This window comes from Lutra lutra, chromosome 15 (genome assembly GCF_902655055.1).
Source record: "Lutra lutra chromosome 15, mLutLut1.2, whole genome shotgun sequence".
Lineage (NCBI taxonomy): Eukaryota > Metazoa > Chordata > Mammalia > Carnivora > Mustelidae > Lutra > Lutra lutra.
This window is the reverse complement of record NC_062292.1, coordinates 26,886,035-26,904,280: the sequence shown is the minus strand read 5'-3', so window position 1 is coordinate 26,904,280 and position 18,246 is coordinate 26,886,035. Positions and strand designations below refer to the sequence as shown.

Genomic DNA, 18,246 nt, shown 5'->3' with positions numbered 1-18,246 from the left:
GGCACTAATGGTTAAGTATATATATATATAAAACCTTTATATACATTTATTTCTGCTGCAACTCATGCATTTCCCAGACATTTTGTTTACATATCTGTGCACAGAAGTGCTCTGTCTGAGCTAGTGTGTTGTCATGCCTAATTTAGGAACAAAATTTAGATTGTAAGCTTGAATTGTTGCCGCAGCCATGTCTGCTCATCTCAGACTTGCTTCATGCATGACAAATGCCTCGTACAAGCAGGAGCAGCTGCACTAAGACAAGTAACCCACGGGGACGAGTCTAGTGAACAGCCCTCAGGAAACTCAACCCTGAAATTTACAAATATGTCCACACCGGTCCCACTCCCATTTCTCCTCTCATCTCTCCCACTAAACAGGCACTTCTAAATACCATCACAAGGCTCCTAGTTTTCATGGAGGTCATCATCTTTTCCATTAACATCATTATCGTATTCCAGGGTCCATTAGAACTCCTGCTGTAATGAGAACTTTGGGGGTAGCTGTTCATTACGTTCCCGGTCACCCACAGCTGTGGCCAACCTGACGCATGCTCTGCATATAATTCTCAACCTGTATCACACAGTCCCTCCTGCTTCCATTAAGGTGATCATCTCCCCCCGCCCCACTCTGTAGGCATCACCTCATTATAACTCCATTACCTTCCGCATCATCTACATTATAAGTCCATTAGCTTTGGCATCACCACCATTGCCTCCCTTATCAGCCCCTCCACATTCCAGTTGCCCTCACCTTCCCCTTTACGGCCACCGGCTTTTCATTACAGATCCATTATCTTCGTCATTACCTCTGTTATAGTCATAATTGTTCCCATAACAATTTCAGCGTCTTTATCCACCCCTCTACACTACAAGACCCTGCTTGGCTTTGATAAAGCTACAGGCATCCCGGTGCCACACTAGGCATGTACTCAACATCTCTATTAATATTAGGGTTCCCCTTCCTTCTCCTCTATCAAACTGCCCATGATCAAGGGGACTACAAAAGCTCAGCCTCTTACCAAGGCGACCTCTCTACAGCCATTGTCACCTATTTACATCTCACTACTCCATCCTTGGGTCTCGCTCCATGAAGACCAGGCAGTGATAACCCTCATCTGAAGACTCCAATGTCTCATCTGCATGGCTTTCTGTTATGGTTGTCTCCCTGACTCCAGAATCCTAACTACCAATGTCTTCCTCAATGCAGTTTGAGACCGTATTCACATAACTGGAGATGCATATGTGTATTTCTCATATTTCTGGGAGGTGAGTTGTTTACCATGGCTCTATTTTATCCATCCGGTAGTAATCTCATGGTGGACTAGACCTCATTCCCTTTCCAGCGCATTCAGCAGTTGGCCCAGGTCAGCGTTCAGGAGGTGAGCTTGAGTGAGTGACTTGATGGATCATGGCCCTCCCTTTATCTTCAGCCTCCCAGCCTATTGCTGTGGCATTGATCACTATCAAAATCTCATCAAGGGGTGCCTGGCTTAGTTGGTTGGGCCTCTGCCTTTGGCTCGGGTCGTGATCTCAGGGTCCTGGGATCGAGCCCTGGGTCCAGCTCTCTGCTCGGTGGGGAGGCTGCTTCCCCTTCTCTCTCTCTCTGCCTGCCTCTCTGCCTACTTGTGATCTCTCTCTGTCAAATAAATAAATAAATAATCTTAAAAAAAAAAAACCTCATCAATACTCTAATCACAATTTCATTGCCTCAAGCTCCTCCTCTTCTAGGAAAGGGACATCTACTCCTCCATTTCTTGGCCATTCTCTCAATAATTATCAGTTTTTATTGCGGTGGCCTCACTACCAATCAATCACCTCTCTTTAATGGGGAGATAGCTGAATTACTGCCATGCCTGCTTCCCTTCCAGAATGGGCTTCAGCTCCCACAAGGAATCGCCAGGTGGCTTACAACCTCTCCCGGACAGGCCATCACTGTCCCACAAGTGATTCTTACGTTCTGACCTCACTCAGCCAGGCCTCATGTTACATGAAGCAGCTTTTCCTTGCTGGTGTTGACTGTGCTCTCTGACAAATCTTTCAGGGCATGGCTTGTGTGGAGGACTTCTGGACTCACACTGCGTGGGTTCAAATCCCTACTCTGCCACTCACCACGTGGTTTGATGGGTGGGAAATTGTTTGGTTTTTCTCTACCTCAGTTTCCTTCTCTGTAGAACGGAGATAATAACAATACTGATTGTTATTGGTTGTTGGGAGGAGTTGATACATAAAAAGCAATTGAAACAGCACCTCACAGATAGAAAGCACTTAACGAATGCCGATTCTTCTTGGGCTCCCCTTCCCCCAGCTAGAAGATGAGGGTTGGACTAGACAAAACCCTAAAGTCCTAGACTGAACACTTGGTGTGTGTGTTTTTCTGGTATCAAATTATTGGAGTTCTCACAGTTTCCTCACCAAAGTTCTTAAATCATTTCCCAACATCTGCTAACTCAGCTGGGAATCATGGAGCTCCCTTGGCCCACAGCCACCATTGTTCAGCACTGGGGTGAGCTCTAGGTATTTCTTCTCTGCACCTCATGAAAGATGAGTTGTGGTTTTGCTGCAGCTAGACTTGACTTAGCTGCGGACCAATATCTAGATCCTGCACCTGGTAAAGCCTCCCAAGTAGCCCCGATGCTGGTCTTGTCCTTCCTCCTTCTGCTATCTTAGGCAGTGCTGAGTTCACAGACAGCACATGAAGATACCCTGGTTTGATGTGAGACCTATTCGTCCCAGTCAGGGCTGCTCCAGGCTACTCTACAGAGGGGAAAAAGTTTGATTCTAGCTTTGTTCCATCATGATTCATTTTCTCTCTCTCTCTCTCTCTCTCTCTCTCTTTCTCCTTCCCCTCCCCACTTCTGATTCTATTTTTTACCCCTCCTTCTGTTCTTTAGCTATCCAGACCATCCATCACTTGCATTAGATACCCCCCCAATCTTGTCTAACCTAGCAGGATGCCATGTTCTAAAAAACCATCACTTCTCCTCTTCTAAGCATTTTCCTCCTCCTGTGGTCTTTAGACAGAAAATAATGTAATAAAATCACGAGTGGATACACAGGTCTCTCTGGGGACACTGCCTTTTCAAAAGGACATCTGGGAGAGACAACACCTCAACAAGAATGTATCTCCAATGACAGAATTTTAGACAATGTGGCAGAACCAGGTATTTTGTTTAATTTTATTTTCTTAAAATTTGAAAGGGAGTGAGGGTGAGGTGTAGGAGTAATTGAGGAGGCAGGGAGATTTCCCTGTGCTCATCAAAATATGTTTTGTGGACAAGATCCCTCTGTCTTTACAAAATCCACTTGAAACGCATCTAATAAATTATCCTTAATTTACCAATCTCTCCATTTCTCAGAGGCCACTGGAACCTTGAGCTAATGAAGCCATCTCATCTGTTGTGGAGTTTCTGTGGGTTCTTTACACTCAATTGTTAGTAATAAGAGAATTCAGTTGTCAAAGATCAGCCTGAAGTGTGTGAGGCTTTCAGTGTAAACAACATTCCTCTCGAGTAAACACGAGGAAAAATATGCTTCACTTTGTGATTGCAGAGACAACAAAAATTGGCTGGCACTGGTCCAAGTCTACAAGAGACTGCTGGGACCACAGAAGTACTTTCTGCCTCTGAATTATTGGTCTTTGGCCAAGGCAATCCAAGTGTTGGCACAGGTGCCCGAAAGACTTGAGGCCCGTCTAACTTCACCATCATCAGCAACTTTTTCCTTCTCCAGCTCTTTGTTTTCCTCTCCCTTTATTCTTACTGTTTTCCATAAGTCTGAGGTGTCATGCTCCTTTTGTCTTGCTGGCTTTGGACCATCTCTCCTTTCCAGGCTCAGGCTCGATGCCCATGGCCTCTCCATGACATCTGCCCTGTTTTTCTCCACTTCACGGAACCAGTGACACTCACTCTATCTCGGTTCTCAGTAACAGCACGGCCAATGCCGGGATGGATTATTAGTATGTCATTATATATATGTATACACACACACACACACACACACACACACACACACACGCACACACACATATATAATATATATTTATATTTATACATTTTAGTACATCATTATATTATAATGCACTGGTAAATTATTTGTTTTCTGGGTGTACAATTGCCCTCTTGACTAAATCCTAAGCTTCTTGGGTTCAGGGACTACAATATGTACTGTTTTGTGTGGCCCATGGCTCATTACTTTTGTATTTGACACATAAAAATTACTCTGTAAAGACTTGCTAACTACGCCTTCTGCACCCTGCTCTCATTTCCCCCACCCTGCCTGGTCTTCCCTTCTAACCACCTGCTTTACTTTCCTTCTCCTCCCTGCTGCTCAAGCGCCTGTGGCTAGCAGCACTCACAGTCCTGCTTAAGCATGTTGGATGCAGTCTCAGTGGGGGGGATTTCTGCCTCCCGGTTTCTAGGAGCTGGGTGTCGTGTGGAACAGAGGCCGCTCGGGCACTACATCAGGTAGGACTGATTCTGGCCCATCAGGGTCCTTTGGTTTGGAATTAAAGAGGAGGAGAGGGAGGTCAACCAAGAGGGTTATGAAAAGAGGCCACCATAAAGCTGTTCCGGGGCCAATCAGCCCCACACGACAAGATAATCACGAAACTAAATGCTGGCGGACTCCTTACAATGCATTCATTAACTACGCTGAAAGTTCTTTCGCTTTGGGGAAAAAAAAAATCTGGACCATTTAAATTTGTTTTGGTGACATACCAAAGGGTAACTTTACATAAGCATTTTCGCTGTAAATATGGGTCCTGCTTATGATCAATTCTCATCAGTGTGTTGGAAAGCAATTTCAGTAAGTACTTAGCTTAATCAATTTGTATCTGCACATTGACCTTTGGGACTCGGCGCACGGGTCCCATCATGCCGTGTGCTCCACAATTCTCTGTCTCTGCAGACAGCGTATTTCTCAATATTTATACATGGCTTTCGTTTCCAATCAATGCGATCATCTGTTCCTTGCTTGCGACCGCTCCCCTTGCCCTGGAGGTAAGATGTAGACACGGCCTGCCTCTGCCACCTCCGTGGGTTACAGAATACTTGCTTACTACTTCCTTGAAATCTGGAGAACTGAGAAGACAATGGGGCATTCTGCGATGATGGAGGAAAAAATTCTTATCAGCTTGTTTACACAATTATGTAAATGATAAGCACTTATACATGGCTGATTCCTCAATTATTCATGGTTTGAAGCTCTTGAAAATTCAGTTCAACTAAATAACCTTTTTTTCAGCTCTTACTAGGAACAAGGTGCTGTAATTTGAGGAAGGACAGACGAAAATACAATTTGATGAGGAAAATCAGAGAAATACACAAATGACTATAACGTAAGGGGAGCAAGAACAAGAAGAAAAGCATCACAGATGCTCCAGGTTTTGGACGCACAATGAGATACATGGGGAAGAGAGGAGATTGCGTTAGCATCTAGCATCCCCTGTCCTCATCCCAGGCCCCTCTTAGCTCAGGTCTCTGTCACCTCTTATCTGGACGATGAGAGTACCTGCTTAGCAGAGCTCCCCCCTCTAAACAATGCTTCCCAGGGGACTTTGTAAAAGGAAATCTGATTACGACCCTCCCTGGCTTGGACCTCTCCAGTGTCTGCAAGAAAGAGTTGAAGTTTTGGGGGGACCTCATTCTTGAAGACTGTCACCCTCTGTGGCCTCCACGCCCCTCCTCTTGTCATGTACATAGTGCCATCTACACGTTGTGGTGCCTCGGTGACCTTGGACCTGGACTGTGCCCCTCCCTTACTATTCTCCCTTCCTGGGTTCTCCATTCACATGGAGAACTCCTAGAACACATTCCTTGCTGCCCCCTGCCCCCTGCCCCCAAGACAGGGCTGATGACTCCCATTCTGCTTCTCTAGTGTGTGACCCCATCAGCTCACTAGCCCGTCGCTCTGTAATTTGGGGAGGGAGCTGCAGGCTTGTCTGCCCTAAAAGAGCATCGTCCTTGTGGTCGGGATCCAGACTGCGCCGGGCACGTAGTACGGACTCTGTGCACATTTGCAAAATTAAGTTGAGCCTGTGGCTTGGGCAGGTGGGATGTACTGTGATACATGGAGGAAGGAGTGGCTATATAGTGAGAAGTGAATCTAGGCTATTCCTTCACAGAATTCCAGATAAGAGGAGAGAGTCACAAAATCAAGGCAAAGCTGTTTTTGTCTGCTTGCTTTAATGGAGACCAAGGATTTGTTCCTAAGCAGAAGGGGAGGAAGTAACGGAAGTGAGAGGAGATGTGAGTGAGGAAAGGGACATGGCTGGCTGTCAGCCCTGGAGAATGGGGCAGGGAAGGGACTGAGAGCTCGGGGGAGGAATGAGCCGTAGAAGGAGGAGCGACGCTTCCTCTCCAGAGAGACAGGGTAAATACAGCAACTTGGAGAGGACGACCTTGCAGGGGCATTCTGAGAGGAGGAGCAATTCCTCTGGTCCCGGGCTTTGCACAGGGAGAGGCGGATACCCAGTGTGGGTACATCTTTCCCACGTAAACTGCAAGATGTGGAGGGAAAACATGACCTCAACGTTGAACTATTTGTTCATGCTCACCTTTGGTGGGGTCCCACCCCACCCCCCGTTCCATTTTTTACTTTTTCTAAAATGTACAGCAGAGTATTACACTGGAAGGCAGTCACACCTAGATGGACTCCAAAGTACGTGTCCCCTTCCTGGCATTGAAGGCACCTGTGGGAGTTACAGAGGGGAGCTGACCGTATTCGCCAAGGTGAAACCTTCTGACCACTTTATACGATTCTTGGCCCAAGTCAGGTATTAGGAACAGTAATACTGAATTAAATGACTATATAGCAGCTAGTGGTTCAATCAGCGTTTGTTGCCTGGAACCGAAAGTTGTCGGTGTGGGATCACAGACAGAAGTTTCCCCCACAGAGTATCACACAGAGATTATACCTTTGTCCTATGCCCCTGTCCCCACCTGACCTTTCCTTAATAATGCATGATCACGGAGACACATCTCTATGCAGGCTCCCAGACCTTTCGAGATAAAAGGGACCTGGCAGGTGCACACAAGCCCGGTTTCAGGCCGCAGAAAAGCATGGGAGCAGTCGTGCTTCAGAACCTGTCTGCCGTCCAGAGCAGCCATGAAGCTGGGAGCTCAGCTCCCCAAATATCACATTTATCTCAATTTGGCAAGAGGCTGAAAGCCTATCTGGGGCCATTTAAATTCTAATGTTATTAAAGGCTCATCTAATCAGCTTTTAAAATAAGCTGCTTTCAAATTCACGGGGAATGAAGGTAGGATATAAGCAGGCCAAGCGAGGCCCTTCAGACCAGCCTGGTGAGCCCCGCTCTGACCTGCCAAGGAGCCATGAGGCGACCTGCAGGCGGGACGGTGGGACGTCTGTAGTTTTAACACCAGCCCAAGCCGGTGAAGAGCATTTTGTCCGTCCACCGGGGCAGAGGACTAATCTGGACCATCCACTGCTCTCCTGCAAGGTCAATTGTACACAAGTGACAAGTCTTGGCAGAGAAAGATGGACTGGCCTTGGGGTTAGGAGGTGGCTTTGGGATTTAATCAACAGCGCAGCTGGTACTTCTGAGAACTCCTTCTGAATAGGCATCCTGGTGACTTGTGAGCATTTCCACTGTGGGGAGGGCCAGCAGGATTGCACACCCCTGCCTGGAGAGTTGTTCCCTGGCTTTGAGGTAGGCCCCTCGTGTCCAGCAGCGGTTTAACTATCCCTGGCCCCAAAACCTTCTGTCAGTCCTCTCCTGAAATGGAGCTTAAGCCTGATGCGTTTACAGCTCTGATGTGGCTTGGAATTCTGAAACCAATTCCAATATGTGCGCCGCCCCCCCCCCCCCCCCACGGAGCAATTTTCTGATACCAGCTGTGTGTGCTGCGATTCAACTCAGTTCTGACACCTCCTACCTGGAGACAGTGTCAGAGTCCCCAGGATGAGGCCTCAGACCCGCAGGACAGCCCCCACGTCAGATGCCAACTGCAAGTGCCCTTCCCCTGAGCGTCCAACTGGATCTTAATCAGGGGGTCCCATGTGCCCCTGCTTGGGTTCAATTAATTTGCTAGACCAGCTCACGCAACTCAGGGAAACAGTTTATTCACTAGATTGTCCGTTTATTACCAAGGATATTAAAGGGCACAAATCAGCAGCCAGATGAAGAGACACACAGGGCGAGGTCCTGAACAAAGGCTCTTCTGGCTGAATGGAGTTTGTGGGTCCAGCATGGCAGCTCCTGGCAACATTCTGGCGCCCCAGCCTGGAAGCTCTCTGAACCCAGTCATTCTGGGGTTTATGGAGCCTTCACTGCACAGGTGTGATGTGTTAAATCATTAGCCTTTGGTTATTGAACTCAGTCTCCAAACCCCCTCCCCTCCCCAGAGAAGTGAAAGTTCCAACACTCCAGTCTGAACGTTGGTTTCCAGAGCTCATTCTCAGGTGCGTTCCCAAAGTCCCCACATTGACATAACTTGCGTGTGGCTGAAAGGGGTTTGTTATGAATATCAAGATGCCTTTATAGCTCTTACTGATGAGGGAGCAGAAGCCAAGCTGAGGACAAAGCATAAGATGACACCTCCCAACCCCTCTTCCCCACACACACACTCCCAGATGGGATGTGTGTGACACTGCTCAGGCAGCCAGGAGTGATTCACAAGAAAAAAGCATTCTTATTACCTGCCTAACTTCTGGAGACCCACAGACTCAATTTCCTGGAGCCCTAACATCACCTACCCATCCACAGAGATGTGGGAAACAAAGGTAGGAGGGCATATAAATAAGATAAAATTTCCTTATAACCTGCAGCCCATAGACAAGGACCTGAGATAGGCAGGATATAACGTCCCTCCAGGAAAGCTCTCAACTGTCTTATAATGCTTTACTAGAGGGGAAAACCACCTTATTAACTTGACAGTGGCAAGGCCTCCATTATCTTATTGGTGGTCTTTAGCAAATGAAAGCTCTTTTGAAAACCTCCCTTTTCCAACACCCAAGTACAAAGTCATTCACCCCCCATGCCCCAGCACGGCCAGCTGGCTGTCTTTCCGCCCACGGGTCCTGTTCCCATTCTTTAATAAAACCGCCACTTTGTACTATAAAGACATCTCGAGAATTCTTTCTTGGCCATCAGCTCCAGACCTCACCCCACCGAACCTCACCTCCATTCCAAACTACACCATCATCACTTAGGACATTTGGAGGGTTTTAGGAGCTCTGTGCCAGAAACTGTGAAGACCAAATATGTATTTCTTATTATAAATTACAAGATCGTAAGGTCGTCAGGCAGCCTGTCGAAACTACCTCATTCAGAACTCAGCTTAGAAACCAACCATGTTTATTTGAGCAAGTTTCTTTGGCCGGAGTGAGGGGTCTGGGGAATGGGGGAGATGTTAATCTTATAATGCAAGTGGTTTGTTGAACATTCCTTTAACTGCAAAGTACTTTCTCTCAGCAGAGCCCTAGTAAGTACAAATGTCTTCATCTGAATACATGTTCAGGGATGCTGTCCTGACAGCTACCCTTAGTTGCCACCCAGATAGTCCACCCTGTTCCAGCTCCACTTGGATACAGAGGATTTGATCTCAACCAGCTGCTTGCCTAAAAGCACCAAATTAACCAAATTACTCTAAAGTGTGAATGGCTGATAGCCAGCTTAATATGCTGAAGTCTCTTGTGAGTTTCTAGGCTCAAAGTTGTCTTAAACAGCCTGGGGTACTTTGTAGCCAAATGTTGCCAAGGGAGGCAGAGTGTGGGCTGGGAGTGGCCTGAACTCCTTCAGGTCGGGGGTTCCGCATAGACTTGTTCTTGTTGCAGAGTGCTGGGATGGATAATGAGCACATTACGAGTTTGAGGTTGGAAATGAGTTTTTCCTGAACACATTTTAGCAACTGTATAAACAGATAGAGAGAAGCTGGTGGGTCTATTATCATTGTTTTGTGCAATAAAAAAAGGGCCACACCTATTTGAAAAGTTCCCAATTCCGTGTGTCAAATTCGAGTGCCGGGGAAAGTTATTAAGAGAGCACAATATTCACTGTGCCTGTCAACTCTGAATCCTGAGAGCCTTCTCCCATGGACCATTTTTCAGAAGGTTATTATTTCAACCTGAAAATTCTTTAGACATATATATGTGGTGTGGAAAAGGAATTAGGAAAGCTTTTAAATTAAAAGAAATAAAACGACAGGTTTTTCCTCTAGTCATATAAATGGTTATGGATAGAGATAAAGAGATGGATATTTTTTCATAATACTTTATTAGAGGTTTTGGAACTCCAGAAATTTGAGTCGGGCTGGTGAATAATTTAGCAATGATTCCTACAGGCCCAGGGCAGGCGCAGTTGGGCTGGGAATCAAGCCTAGTCTCTTGGAGGGACAGAGAGTAAAAATACACTGTTATTACTGACCCCATCATGAAATGCATTTCAGAAATATTTTATGAAAAGCCAAAACCTTGATGGCCAGTTTCCCCAGCTTTTTCCGAGATGCCATGAAGCCCAGGGGAGCTAATACATTTGAGCACCTCGTTTCACGGAGGCTGTCCCCCAGGCTGTTGTTGCAGTGACAAAGAGGCTTAGTCCCTGGTCACAAGCGAAAACCTTGAACTGGCCATCGCAAGGATGGATGGTGGAAGTTTCACAGGAATTATTACCTTTAGCGATGGGGTCTGCGATGTCTTCTGTTTCCCACACGCTCTTCACTCCTGACTCCAAGAGACGTGGCCTCTGTGCAGGTGTGATGCCAGGTCCACCTGAAACGGGAATAGGGAGGGAAGAATGATGTTGATGTTTGCCAAATAAGGAGCCTCAGTTTCCCTCTGTTTCCCTTTCCATCCCAGCCACCATATCTCCCTTTCAGTAAACTTGGAGGTACACGTGTGGATGCCAAAAACGAAGAAAACTGGTATATAAAGTTATTTTGTTTCCTTTCCAGAGAGTTCTATTATTTTGCTAATTTTCTTTCGTTCATTCTCATGGCTTTGCCATAAAGTGGTAAGTATTTAAGGAAAAAGTTCTACAGAATGAGTATAAATCCAGAAATGTGTTTTATGTGATAAGACTATTCTGAGATCTTCGCAGGTGGCTATGGTAACATGCCTCGGCAATCTGATGATGACGGATGCCGGGCATTTCCGACAGGAAGCTGCCCATTGCCCCCAAACCGGGGCCCCTCTTCTGTGCCTAATGTCCACATCACTCATGCGTTCCTGGGTCATGGAAGTTACCACTTACTGTTAGCCTCCTCATCTGAGCTCTTCTCCCTCTGGACCCTCTGTCCTGCTGCCTGCTTTGGCTCTCCTCCCGTGAATGATGCAGCACAGAGAAGTTCACCAAATACTCATTGAGGAAATGGATGTAGGGGGCCGGGGGCAGAGGGTGATCCTGTCATGCTAGAACCACCCTTTACGGAAGCAGTGGCATCTACGGTGAGTGGAGAGCATCTGTGTCAGCCCTTTGCCAATCTGTCCAACATGGCTCCCATGCAGAACTTGGACCAGGGCTCCCCCTGCACAATTCCCAGGGACCATCGACACCATCCATTACGATGTGATTATGCCCTCTTGGGTTTCTTCCCACAAATCCTCGGAAACTTCTCCAAAGGGGACACCGAGCCTTAGGGATCTCCTATGTAATTGTAAAAATCAGTTAGCTCTTGGGGGAGGAAAGAACAAGGCTTTGGCGACAGTATAGGCTTGCTCGTCTAAGTTCTTCCTAAATAAATTAACCTACCCAGGGAAGACCCTCCTGGAACCTGAGGATTGGAAGAAGCGGAAAGATCATCCAGTTCTGGAAGGCAAATAGATTTCATCAGTCTATTAGTAGGGGCTGCTTGGAGCGTGGGGTTCGGAAAGATTCTGAGGCTGCATCTTCGGGAAGGGGAGTGTTTATAGGAGGACTGGTCAGTGCCCAGGAAGGGGAAGCATTGGAAGTAACATAAATGCTAGGGGTTTCCTCCTCCTGTTCTAATCCGACTGCTCACCAAATGAAATAATTGCACTTCCTCTTGTCAGTGTGATTTGCACAGTGGCTGCACAAATTTACAGCCCATTTTTCTGGCAGAGAACTCTGATATTAGAAATTTTCTTCTTCCGTGGAATGAAAACTCCCTCTCCTTTTTGCTTCCACCCATTGACCCTTTATTTCTCACCCTAAGAGGTGATGACTTCACTCTCAGAAAGCTGGTTCAATCTCTTTTGAACCAATTAAGTCAAAAGTCACCAAACAAGTCAGCAAAATCCCCTTCAATGTCCTCGATTAAAAATCGATTGCTTCCACGTGCTGGTTTATTACCTATTTTTTCCAACTAGGTGTAAGCCTACTCACTCACTCTTTTAAGTAATGTATACTCATTTACTACATTTTAAACGCCTTTGTTTGATAGTCTCAGAATTATAAAAGTGATAGGCGCTCACAGTACCAAGTAAAACAATATGAAGATGTACACGGAAAAAGCTAATCATTCCCCAGCAACCTCCGCCCCTCAATGTCACATTTTAATAGACCAGCCTGTATTTTTCCACACTGTCATGAGTCAAGTTCCCTGGAAACAGACTGGAATAGATCTCGTGCACTAAAGAGTCACTGGGGCACACTCTTGTGGGGGAGTACAGGAAGCAGAATCGGCCAGAGGGAGCTGGGGAGCTGTCCTGCGTGGATGAGGGACGATCTTTGGACCCCATCTGCCTTTGGCTGCCCCTATGGGGACAGCAGGCACAACGTTGGGCAAAGCAGCTTCCTGTGGCTGAGGGCAACTCGTGGACCGGAACCCAGCCTTTGAGCTGCCCACACTCCCAGGACCCGGCGGGTGAGCGCCCTGTGGGGTAGTGCCCTACGGCACCCACAACACACACCCTCCCAGTAACCTAGTCATCGAAACCCAATCAGGCATAGGTACACAGATATAGGATGTTTTTGTTTATAGTGTTTAACCCAAATTCTCTGCAACTTGTTTTGACTTAACATATGAGCCTCGTCCTTTTTTCGCTCATTTGCTTATGCATACACACACATACTTTCACAAAAAGGGTGGTATCATCCATCGAGGCTCTTTTTTGTGCCATGTCCTTATTTTTTTTCCTCTATCGCTTGCCTCTCTCCACCTACTCCCCCTCCCGCAATGCCCACATTCCCCTCAGCTCCCATGTTGACAGCATGGGGTGTAGGCTTCCGTCCTTTCCTTCACGCTCATCTAACCACATGTATTCCTCTGTGACTCTGGGTGGACGCTCTGATTTGGTGTTTTGGTCATTGGCAGCAACCATTTGTTAAGACCTTCTGAGTAGCCAGGTCTGTGGCAGGCACTGGGGACACAAGAAGGGGACACAATCTCTGCCCTCAAGGAGCTCCTGCCCGTGAGGGAGAGAGAGCCTAGACAGGAGTTACAACAGTGGAGGTTCACTCTTGGGGACAGGTGGCAAACACAGTTATTTTGAGAATTAGAACTAGAACGTGGGGGCCCCTGCATTCTAGTCCTTCCCATGTAACTAGCTTTTATTTATTTACTTATTTATTTTATTTTTTAACTAGCTTTTTTTTTTTTTTAAACAGGTTTCAAATTGTAGGCTGAGCCATGGCCACATTAAATCTGAGCAAGTGTGTGCTGGTCTTCTTGAAGTCGTGACCATACTTGCTGTGTTCTAGAAGCTCATATTGAACCTGATACACCAGCCTGCAGATACAACATTCATAACCTCACAGACAGACCCATTGGATGCGATGAGCAAGCCAGACAGCCCTGGAGAGACCACACGGAGGCACCGTCTTGGAGTAGATTTTCATATAACTGGCGACGAGGTGAATGATTGTTATAACAGAAATGGACGCTGGTGGGTCATGACAGGAGCAATGACTCCCTGTAAGGAGTTCCGAGGCAAAGCTGTTGGGTAAATACCTAGTGCAGGTAGGTCTGTTCAGCCTATACACTTTGTGGAGGACCGAGGGACCACAGGAGACACACACACAGCCAAGGAGCACAGCGATGGACTCCCCAGCAAATTGAGCAAATTCATGTGTTCTTTGGTCTTTCTCTCAACCCACTCAAATATCTGCCCTTCTGCCCTTTATGCACAACATTGGCTGGATAGCCATTTACTGGGGCCAGCTTGTAAGAGCTCATCTTTGAAAAAAATAATTTTCCTATGAAATATGTCCAGAAAATGTGCACTGTATTTTCTCTCCGCATCAAGAGCTGACCCCTCTTATTCTGAATGTGAGTCCAGCAACCTGAGGGTCTGGGCCCGGACTTTGTTGCTTGGGCTCCCTGCCTGTAACTGCCCAGGCAGGATCTGGGGACATGGGTGTTCTGGGCAGTGCCACCCATGATGCCTGGTTGACCCCATGCACTGATTTCCTCCAAAGTCCTGTGTCTTCTTGCCCTTCGGCCCAGGTAAGTCATGGGTAGAAGAACAGCACTGCCAGGCCGGATGGGACAGAGCAACGAAAACTTGCCAGGGTTTCAGATTTCATAAAAACAGTTTGTTTTGATATCCAGCATAACCGTTGGCACTTGGGTGGTGTGGATTTGTTTACTGCAAATTGCTGAAGATGTCCCAGAAATAGCCATGGGATTGCAAGGATGCCAGTCAGTTCTAGACAAGACAATCCAATAGGCTAAAGTATCATTAATTCATATTTTTTCTCTTACAGTGGTCAGTTGCTGAAAATGGATCAGGTTTTCGGAACAATGGCCAACAAATTGTACTTAGTCCTCCTAATGAGCAAATGGGAAGTTGAGACAACTATGGGTGATCTGACCCATTTTCCACTCCTAAACTCACAAAGTCTCCTATAAGAAGGAACCTTGAATGACTACTATTTGAGGGTCCTAGTCTCAGGCCTACACACTGGAAGGTTTCTTAGAAGGATTTCTCCCACCCATTGGTATTGGCAAGACATTACAATTCAGAAGGATGTGAAAAGTTAATGAATGCATTATCCATCGCCTTATAAAGGTTACTCCCAAACTCACTGGCTTAAGACAATAAACATTTATTATCTTGTGGTTTCTGTGGGTCAGGAATTCCAAAGCGCTTTATCTGGGTGGTTCAAACTCAAGGTCTCATGAAGTCTCAGGTGAGATGTCAGTGAAGGATGTAGTCCTGTGAAGACTTGCTAGGGGGAGGCCCTGGTTCCGGGGACTCACTCGGACGATGCTGGTTGTCGCTAGTGGTGTCCCCACGTGGGCCTCCTCATGGCTATTTGTGTGTTCCTCCCAGTACAGCTGGCTCCCTCTAGAGTGAGGGATCCAAGAGAGAGTCAGGGGGAAGCTAGCACATCTTGTATGACCCACCTTATCATTTCTGCAACACCCTAATGGTTACATAGCTTAGCACTACTTAATGTGAGAAGAGATAACACAAAGGTGTGACCACCAGAACGTAAGGCATAATTGGGGATCATTTTCAAAGCTGGCTACCATGATGCCTTTTTGCCTTTATCAGGAATGAAAGACCTGGGAGGAAAAAAAAAAAAAAAAGAAAGAAAGCATCTCTGTGTCTTATATCTCCATGGAAAAAGAAAGGGAAGAGGATGGAATTTTGCTATGAGGATTAATTTAGACAATAAAGAGAAAAGGCTTAGCTCAGTGTGTGGCAGAAGGTAGGAACTCAAAACTTGTTAGGGGCTCTTTTGTTCTCCGTCTTTCTTTCCCTTCAGGGTAATGAGACACCATCTGGATGACAGTTAAATGACCCCCAACTCGGAGTGGGCCTTCCGTTCTGCCTCCCCTCCCGCGCACTCCAGCCATAGTTCCAAATCCAAGGAAGGGATTCAGCCTTGGCGGTTTGAGTTTGTTTTCCCTGAGGAAGATTGACTGAGGCTTAATAAAGTCAGGATGTGTGAGAGACACTGTAGTTCTTTCATATCTTAATTAGCAATTAATTAAGTGGAGGTGCGGGTGTCTGGGTATCTGACAGACAGGCTCAATAATTATCTTTTATCATTATTACTAATGGAAAATATGGTCAGGGTGGTTCAAGATTCCCCAGAATTTCAGCTGTAATTGAACAACCCAGTGGAGAATCAAAATGAGCAGTCTGCCCTTTCCACATTGTTTTATTAAAAACATTTTGAAATTTGGTGGTGCCTTGCACTCAGGAGTTTTGCTGGCCTGTTATCCTGGGCTGTGATATTTAGCGAAGGATGGATGAAACAGGTACGTCCCCTTGGGATGGCCGGTCCTTCCAGGAAAGCTCATGCCCATATTGTGAGGACTGTGGGGACAGCATTTCATGAACCCTCTTCTGCTCCCCCTCTCCTCAAGGAATGTCTCCGTTTGGAGGTCAGAAAAGGACATCACTCCAAGATCTGAGCTGGAGAAGGGAAGGGAGGAGCTTTCCAACCTTGCTCTAGTGATGGTGGCCCCAGTCTCCCGGAAGTTCCTTCTGGGAGGGGCAGAAAGGCCTTAAGTTGGTGGTGGGCAGCTTCACAACCTTGTGTTGCCACAGGAAGCCAGACAAGTCAAGAGCGCAGACCCAGGCCACTGCTCACATGACTGAGGGGAAGGAGGCTGGGGCTTGGCCTCCACCCTCTTCTGAGCTTACACACAGGGGGTCCTCTGTGGGTGCTCGCAGGGACCCCCACAAGCCGCTCCAAACCTTCAGTCTTCCAGAGGTGACCTTCGGCAGCCGAATCTATGTCAAACGAGCTTTTCACCCCAGAGACAGCAGCACGCTGGGGCCACAGGGGATCATGCAGGGTGACACTAGGGTCCTTCTCTGTCCCCACGTGCCTGGTGTCTGTAGAGATTGTGCAACGCCTCCTAGGTGCCTGGCTACCTCATTATCACTATGCCCAGCTGGATTTTTCAGATGAAAGCCCTCCTGCTCTGCCTACCTGTATCAGGGATCTGATCTGAGCATCTGGCAAGTTTGGAGCCTAGTCAATATCACTCACCAAGTGGGTAATTTTCATTAGTCACAATTCATAGCTCCAACGTGCGATCATTCATCCAGTCTAACGCGAGCTTTGAGATCAGTGGGATAGCTCCTACGTGTGGGGTTGGAAGGTTTTGGCGTGTCCCCCTGGCTCTGTTTCTTGACACTTGGCTCCGCCTCTGGGGGGCTGGGCTGTTAAAGGGCAAAGCTCCTTTTCTAGGACCAGGCTGCCTATAGTTTCTGGCCTGCATTCATGGTGCTTTGAGCTGGTTCTTTACTGAGCATTCGCCGTTCCTTGACATCCTTCTGAGCAACACTGCAATTTAATAACTGGAGGATGAGGAGATTCCGTGTATGAAAAAAGGATTAATAATGAGCTCTGTATCTTACAAATCAAACTGTTAGCTGCCGTTCTCACCAGGTCATGTTGGTTTTTTTTTTTTTTTTAATTTCCTTTGTCTTTTCCCACTTAATCTAAATTTCTTAACTTTCCTATTACGTTTCTATTTTGCTTTAATAGTGCGAAAGTAAGTGTGATTTTTAAAAATTTAGAGAGTACGGTTGTGACTTATTTTATCAAGTCTTATAGCGATGGTGCTTGGCAGGGAGTTCATAGAGAGTCCGTGAATTTAGATGGAAAAAAAGAAAATTATACCTGTCTTTTCACCAACCTCTAACAAAAATTTAAAAGTCCCTCTAATTTTAAATGTAGACAACAAGTCACGATAGTCTTAGCAGTAGCCGTAATTTTGTCTCCAATAGAAATCACAGATATTTTTATGTCTCATTACATTTGTTGCAGATAGGTTGAAATATTGTTTAAGTTTATTACTATTTTAAAATTATAGTACTTATTAGAGCTGCCAGCAAATCTGGTTATTTACTGTGTCAATAAAGAAGCACATATATTACACATATAATACAGCAAAATTGATTTTTTAATATTTTGATAACTGCATATCAATAAAATTGCAGTTTCCTCTAGAATTCCTATTCCTGTATATTTTATTTTATGCATTTATACTGTTATTCTGAGAAGGGGTTCAGAGACTTCAGCAGGCTAAAAGGTCCATGACGTGACAAGGGTTCAGTGGTCCTGGCTTAAGGGGGGTGGGGCACACTGGATGTGTTGACACAGCCCTGATCCAGGCCCTGGGCTTTCTGTGCTTTGCCCTGCTGAATCCTTTCTAAAAGCCTATGAGAAAAGTGCTGCTACTCTCCCCATTTTAGAGTCAGAAGATGGAGACATAAAGAGGCTAAGTAACTCACCCAAGGTCATTCAACCTCTAAGTGGCAGAGCTGATTAAGAGCTCAGGCAGGTGGAATGCAGATGGCCTCCTTTGTCCTTCCCTTGGTTCCCCAGATGGGTCAATATTGCATGTGCTACTTCATTTGC

General features: G+C 46.4%; 1 protein-coding gene across 1 annotated transcript in view; it reads right to left on the bottom strand.

Annotated features, from left to right (window-relative positions):
* Positions 1 to 18,246, bottom strand: part of TNR (tenascin R) — a 402,664-nt gene that overhangs the window by 184,270 nt on the left and 200,148 nt on the right. The window contains exon 2 of the mRNA XM_047705613.1: positions 10,629 to 10,727. The gene's annotated coding sequence lies outside the window, so the exon portion shown is untranslated. The remainder of the gene's footprint in view (positions 1 to 10,628; positions 10,728 to 18,246) is intronic.